Raw genomic sequence first — 8,165 nt, forward strand, 5'->3', positions numbered from 1 at the left:
TGTCTCCGGCCACCTACAGGGCAGTTGGTGTATAGTAACATAAATTAATTTATTGTGTGGCCCCCCATGAACGGAATTCCACGAAACTTGGCGTGCATACAGAGGGTGTCATAATGATCCTCACTAAGAGTTTGTGAAAGTAGCCTTAATGATCACAAAATGCATCTAAGCTATTTGAGTTTCTTAAAGCTGAGCTGTGTTTAAATTGTTCAATACATGATTTCATAACAGGTCAAATATAAAATAAATGTTAAATATAGCCTAGACATCTGTAAATATTAGACGATCAGATGATTTACAGTTCTTTGTAATATGTCATGTTTTATGTTTTTGTAATGTTTCACACAGTGATGCAGGTCTACTGCTATAGACTAAATACAACTTTGATCATTTTTATAGCTTACTACTATATAGTCAACTGTGGCCTTGGTGCCCTGACATGTGGCCTTTGAGCCCCCCACCAAATATGCCCAACTGAAGGCCAAGTGGCCTTGCCCCTAAAATGGTTCCATTTTAAGTTAACAAAATCGGCTAGGCTTAATGATCACCCGGCCCTTCCTGGTGGTGATGACATCAGACACAGGTGGGTCAGGATCAGGTGGTATCTGGACTGCTGGTGGGATCTCAGCAATCGGCACGTCTACTGTGTCCTTGTTGATTGATCATTGTGGACCAATGGAGGCTCAGAAACATCAAAGTCCATTAACACTGGTGTGTGTCGAAGATGTTGACATTCCTGATCACTTTTGATCTCTCTGACTCCAGCGCATCTGTTGTAAGGTTGCAGTTCCTCTGGAACTGGGCTCGGCCATTTTCCTGTCTCCACAATTGATTTTAGTTGCTCCAGTGTGTCATCCTCAGTCATTTTCTGTTTTATGTCCTCAAGGCTCATGGCTCATAGGTTTCCACATACTCACTACACCCTGTCTCTGGTAGAGGGAGTCGTGATAGTGAATCCGCTACATTGGACTTTCCAACTATATGTTCTATCTTGTAGTCATATGGTTGTAGCCTTAAGCCAAGTCTCTCTATGTGCGGTGGTGACAGTGTTGCTTTCTCTGGGTTGAACATGTAAATGAGGGGTTTGTGGTCAGTTTGCAAAGTAAACTTAGCTCCCCACAAATATGTTCTAAAATGTTCCACAGCCCATACACATCCTAAAGCCTCCCATTCCATTTGAGAATAAGAACGTTCTGTTGGGGTCAATGAACGGCTTGCATAGGCTATTGCCTTGTTCTGTCCATCTGATTGAATCTGTAGCAAAATGGCACCTAGTCCTACTGGACTTGCATCACTAATGACCACTGTCGGTGCATGCAGTTTAACCCTTAGAACCCGATTGACGCAAAGTGCGTCAAAAAACACACCCTTTCTTCTCTGTTACATTGCTCCGGAATGGTTCATCGCAGCGAGATGAAACCTTTATTGCACGACAGAGCAGAAGTGGGGCTTTCCAACGAGACTAGACACTTGTCTGTACGATCAAGTATGAAAATTAAAAAAAATCATGAAATTAAATCAAATTGCATCATATTTACAGTCTATACTTCTCTGCGTTCACCTGCACACACATTACTCTAGTTTGAATTACTCGCGAACCCGTGATCGCATCGATATGGCAAGCATATCAGATGAAAGAGGGGGCACAGGGCTATCTATTGGTACCATGTTTATCGATCCTTCTGGCTTATAAAACCAGACGAAGTGACTGCAAAATAATAACGTCATGTACACAAACCAACGCTGCACACTCATTACTCTCGTTTGAATTACTCGCGGACCCGTGATCGCATAGATATGCCACGCATGTCAGATGAAAGAGGAGACTCAGAGCTATCATTTGATACCAAGTACATCCTTCTGGGTTATAAAACAGACGAAGTGACAGCAAAATAATAACTTCATATAGCTGGACTTACCCCACGTTTTTGTCTGTTCTTGTGGCAAAGCATGTTTATAATCCAATGCTATCATGTGTTTCTCTATGGCAAAGCATGTTCATATTCCGGTTTTGAGATCCTAGCAAATTCCTGCATGGCATCCAATTCAAGGCTCACATTGCATCCCAATTTGTTCAACAAATAAACACCTTTTTTGCCTTTACTTTGTTCATGGCAATGCAGTAAAGAGTTGAGAATTATTATGACTGCATACACACAGGCACGCAGGCTAACACGCAACCTCGGGTCAAGTCAGGTCAGATCAGTTCGTGTCACAGATATGGAGCGCAGAAAGGTCATTTTTCATCACTAAATAAAAAATGGCATTTATTTCCGTAAATCACACAGCAAATATTTCTGTAAATTGCTCAGCCCCAGAGTATCCCTCCAACATGGCAATTATATTGCCCGATTCAGGACAGTCTGCCCTGCACACATATGAAATGCATGTAGAGCTGTGAGCTTGCTGTGGTGAGATACATGTCGAAATATAAGAATTTTTATAATACACTTTTTATATTTTAATTCTTTAAAAATCAAAATAAAATCAATGCTAGTATTAATACATGAAATGATGGCAGATCTGAATAGCCTAAACTCTCCTGAAAAAAACAATATATAATATATGTGTGTGGCACTTACAATGACCAGAATAAATCCTTATGAATAAAGGTAGTGAAAATGCCCTAAAAACAGCTTAGGGTTCTAAGGGTTAAAGGCCAGGCACGTCTCACTCACTAATGCCTCTTTCATTGCTTGGAATGATCTCTCTGTTTCACTTGTCCACTCCCATACTTGTCCTTTCCTAGTCAGCCTCCGTAATGGTTCCGATAAGTTTGCATAGTTCGGTATGAATTTCATGAGGAATCCACATGAGCGGATTCGGAATGAGCGGAGTAGCTGAACGTTCTCAGGTCTGGGCGCTTTGCAGATGGCTTTGACCTTTCTCAGGTCTGGTTTGATTCCTTTGGCGGTGATCACATGTCCAAGTATCTCAATCTGTTACAGTCCGAAGATGCACTTGTCATTGTTGAGGGTTAGACCTCTGTCCCGGAATCTCTGAAAACTTGTCTCAGTCTCTGTTCAAGTTGCACTTCGTCCTCTCCAAAGACTACCACATCATCCATGTAGCAGATGGTGCCAGGCATTCCATTGCACATAACATAGAGTCCATAGGCTTCTGATAGGCTTCAGGAGCACTGGATAATCCGAAAGGAACGTTCCTGAAGCGGTAGCACCCTCTGTGTGATGAAACTTGTCAGGGGTCTGGATTCTGAGGCCAAATCACACTGCCAAAATCCGTTTCTGGCGTCCAGTTTAGCATACACTTTTGTTCCCTGCAATGCCTGTAAGATGCTGTCTACTGTTGGCACTGAGTGTGTTTCCCTGATAACTGCCTTATTCACTTCCCTGAGGTCTACACATAGCCTCACTTCTTTTGCGTCTTTCTTGGGTACAATCAGAATTAGGGATCGACCGATATGGATTTTTTAGTGCCGATACCGATACCGATTTTTTTCCATCAGCCTTAGCCGATGACCGATACAGGCTGCCGATTTTCTTGAGCCGATATTTGGAGCCGATACTGCTTTTATTTTGCTCCCTCAATTTACATCATACAACCCAGATAGCAAACATACACTGGGACGGAACTGGGCCACACCTACCACAACGTCCGGCACGGATCTGCATAATGGACCTGATCCGGCATCCAAACGCACATCGGTCCAAAACTGGTCTGGATCCGTTTGACGGATCTGGTTCCAATAAGGGCTAAGACTGGCCCAGTTCCGTATGAGAGTCTGTGTTACTGACGTGTTCCAGATCTGCTTATCATATGCAATACGGGTCCGCTTATTGTGTGTGGTACGGACCCGTTTATCAGATATCAGCTGGCTTTATTTGACATGTGAAATGTGATTGGTAATTAGGCTAATTATCCTGAAAATCTGTTTGCTACACTACACATTTGCTAACAGGTTCGTTATAGGTTCACCCAGGCTAAAGTTCGTAACGTTTTCCCAACAGCTCAACTAATAAACATAAGCTAGGCTACAAACACAATAGGGGGGTAAAAAAAACCTTTACAAATAAGTGTCTTATTATTTTTTTTATTCAACAACCTGGCTGTAGAAGTGCAATCCCAGACAAAGTTTAAGTCGTGTTAATTCCACTGTTCCCATCGATATTCCAGTCATCTCCATGGTCAATCTGAAACAACACAAAATAAACATTAGCCATTTATTCCTTTTTGAAAATAGGCTAAGTCACAATTACACTCGTTTTTTTATCATCAGTGATCCTGTTAGCGTTATCACTGTTTTTTCCAAAATAGGCTAGTTATTGTGAGTTATTTTGCTCAAGCTAAGCTAGTAGCCTATATTGCTGGAAAATAATAGTATAAACTTACAGTAGGCCTAAAGTTATCAATCGCTCGGCTGCTTGTTGTTGTCTCTGAATAAACCAACAGAGATAAAAAGCAGATAGCCTACCTTGAAAAGTTGAGCTGTGTCCTAGTCCAACCCCAGGCTGGCAAATCATGTCAAAAGATTGATAGTGCGCAAACCAAAGATCCTTGATTAACGTTACTGCTTGGACTTCTGCATGCATGGGAAGAATATGGGATTGTCTCATAGCACTGTTTGATCTGACACAAACAGCAATTGACTACTTTTACCACTGCTAGGTAATAATAAAAATAATGAAACTACCATATGATCAATAGGCCTATTGAGCCAACTATATCTTCTTTTCCAGCCTTACTGTAGAAATGAAGTGGCCAAGGGAACATAGTGCCCCCCCCCATGGCTTCTAAATTTGTGCCATTCCAAAATACCTTTTTTTTTCTTTAGCAGCCAGTTGACAATGAAGTAGGGAAAGGACAGTCAATTTAGCAGAATCCGCACCTTAATTAATATCATTACCACCTGGGTCTGCTGTGAAAAAATGGTCCTTCGGCTCATATCCGTATCACAGGTTTGGGCCAAATCAGTGTTTTGTATTTTAAACGCATTTCCTGACTTCCAGTTGAGTTGCGGAAATCGGACCTGGGACAAATCTGTAAACCGGTGATAAAACAGCATTACTAGCAGAGCTGAAACCTCTATCAGGAGCAGATCTGGCCCACAGCCAGATACCGTATGTCCGCTACAGGCGGATCTAAAGGCTTTTATGCGGATCCGGCCCAAAGGAAATTGCTATCTGGGACACTACACGACAGGGGTGGACACAGCCACCCACACACGAGGCAGGTCAAACACACGTATACACTACACAACGAATACAGCACACACGAGGCAGGTCAAACACACGTATACACTACACAACGAATACAGCACACACGAGGCAGGTCAAACACACACATACACTACACAGTCCGTCCCAGCATGCACTGCCCTTGGAGCCGCAGCTGCAGGTCTTTGGCACCGATGTTACACAATATTGTTGGTTGGATTAATACTGTTGGCAAAGGAAAGTCGTTTTCCTACACCATGGGTCTCCAACACTCACTCTCAAGCCCTTTCGCTTGCCGCCCCCTTAAAGCTTGCCAGAGCCTGAAGCATAGACTACATTTAAACACAATTGTTGCTGCGACTCAAGGCTTTCCAGCCTACGAATTTAATAAAAAGTAAATCATGTATAATTAAACAATAACTCAATTTAGGCTATACTTGGCTACGTGAAAAGGTTTCCATTACAGCACAGGCACAGCCCCTGTTCAATGAACGGTTGCCTTGTCTCTAAACAGTGGTGGAAATCCTGACACTTTTTCAACTGCAACATAATAGTGAACCATCAAATACCCCCCAGATTTTAGTACCCATCAGTCCCAACATTTAGCAATATAATCAAACAGTCCAAAAGTAAATTAAATCCCAAACCAAACCGAAAATGTTATGCTTTTGATAGCCTACCGGTATGCCGCTCCAAACAAAACGCATGTCTAAACGCAGGTTAGAAATAAAAAAAGCCTGCCTCGAATACCAGCCTGCCTCAAATAAAGGTGCTGTGCTTTGCACAGCCTAAGTAAATAAAATACCCCAGCCATAATTTAAGGATTTACACTAAACAAGTAGCCTGGATTATTTTAAGATGGTTGGTAGACAAACTGGCTTCAGATATCCAACTGAGTGAATACGAGATTGTGCAGTCTTATGGCTGTGGTTAGTGATGTGATGCTATTAATGGGTTTTACATAGCTAGCGTAAACCTATAGGTTATCATTTATTTAGCGTACCTATAAGGCTTTTTTTCCTCATCAAAAGTGAGGGGGACGACGGCCGTCTCTTCAGCACTGTGTTTGTGTGTGAGTGTACATGACCAGTGCTAGTATATTTGTTAAGAGTGAGGTAGTGTGTGTTTGTGTTTATGTGTGTGTGTGTTTATGTGTGTGTGTGTGTGTGTGACCAGTGGTAGTTTATCTCATCAGAGAGATGTAGTGTGTGTGTGTGTTTGTGTTTGTGTGTTTGGTGTGTGTGTGACCAATGCTAGTATATCTCATCAGAGAGAGGTAGTGTGTGTGTGTGTGTGTGTGTGTGTGATCAGTGCAGTACATTGTGGTAGTGTGTGTGGGTGTGTTTGTGTTTGGTTGTGTTTGTGTGTGTGTGTGTGTGTGTGTGTGTGTGTGTAAGTGTGTGTAAGTAGTGTATGAGATGTCACTCCTCATCGTTCCACTAGCATCCCTCTTCTCTGTGATCAGAGTGTGTGTGTGATGTGATCAGAGTGCTAGTGTGTGTGTGTGTGTGTGTGATTGAAGTGTGTGGTAGTGTGTGTGCCATTCACATCCTCATCACACATCACTCAGTGTTCAGCTCATGTGTGTGTTCTTTCTCTCTGCAGCTCCTGTGACTGGATCCCAACACTGCACACCCAGATCTCATCCTGTCTGAGGATCTGACCAGTGTGAGACGTGGTGATGAGGAGCAGCAGCTTCCTGATAACCCAGAGAGATTTGATTACTGGGAGAGTGTCCTGGGCTCTGAGGGCTTTAACTCAGGGACTCCCTGCTGGGATGTGGAGGTTGGGGAGAATGATGAATGGCAGGTGGGTGTGATGACAGAGTTTCTCCAGAGGAAGGGGAACATATACTACAGAAGTGGACGGTGGTATGTGTGGTATTATGATATGGCATATGAAGCACGTGCTCCTCCTCAGCCTCACACTCCCCTCACAGTGCAGCAGAAACTCCAGAGGATCAGAGTGCAACTGGACTGGGACAGAGGAGAGCTGTCATTCTCTGACCCTGATAATAACACACACCTACACACTCTCACACACACTTTCACTGAGAGAGTGTTTCCATACTTTTGGACTGACAGAAATGTGCCTCTGAGGATGTTACCAGTGAAGGCCTCAGTAAGAGTAGAGCAGCACAGTTAGAGCTGATACTGACTCTGAACCAGGGATGACATACTGAGAGGGAAACCTATAGGAGAGGAGACTAGGAAGAAACAAAGCCATTTTATATGAGACCAAAATATGTCTTATTGTACTTCAAAGAAATAAATCTAACAAAAGTAAACATCAAAAGTTAAAGTTGTGCTAATCCACCCCTTTTAATCTATCAGGTTTACCATACAATTTGGTAGGGTGTGATACTGTATGTGATCTGAGAGTTTTGGTGTGTGTGTGTGTGTGTGTGTGTGTGTGTGTGTGTGTGTGTGTGTGTGTGTGTGTGTGTATGAAAAGTAAAAATACATTTCATTGTGTGGATATAAAATGTTAAAGGTAAAGGTAACTTGCTGTATGTACTGCACTGTGTAGTAATTTCATTCCTATAATATACCACAGTAATATTGTGGTATTTAACAAAAATGGATTGGTCTATGAATAAGGAAAATAAAACATTAAAAGCATTAACCATTTCATGTATTTGATTATCATGTGTGTAATATTTTACCATTTGTTTTTCAATCATTCAAGCACCATTTGTTGTGAGAAGTTCTAGATTATGTTTACTGTTATCTGTATTCCCCTATTATCACCAGCACATCACACACTTCAGTGAACCATAACAGAATATCTGAGAGGGATTTCTGGTAGGCTGTCCATAGACAGAATACATCAACTTTACCACAACCCTTTTAAAATGACAGTGATTTCACATTATTTAGATATTTTCACTTATTTTATCATCCTTTTAACTATGATCTTATTAGCAAGCCATGCTGGGGAAATGTGTTCCAAACCACATTGCCAATACTGACACCTGGTGGCCATTTATCT

Source organism: Alosa pseudoharengus, unplaced genomic scaffold (assembly GCF_046254945.1).
Source record: "Alosa pseudoharengus isolate Yale_2024_CS ecotype anadromous, Long Island Sound unplaced genomic scaffold, YU_APseudo_1.1 YU_APseudo_1.1_scf_3, whole genome shotgun sequence".
NCBI classification, from domain to species: Eukaryota; Metazoa; Chordata; class Actinopteri; order Clupeiformes; family Clupeidae; genus Alosa; species Alosa pseudoharengus.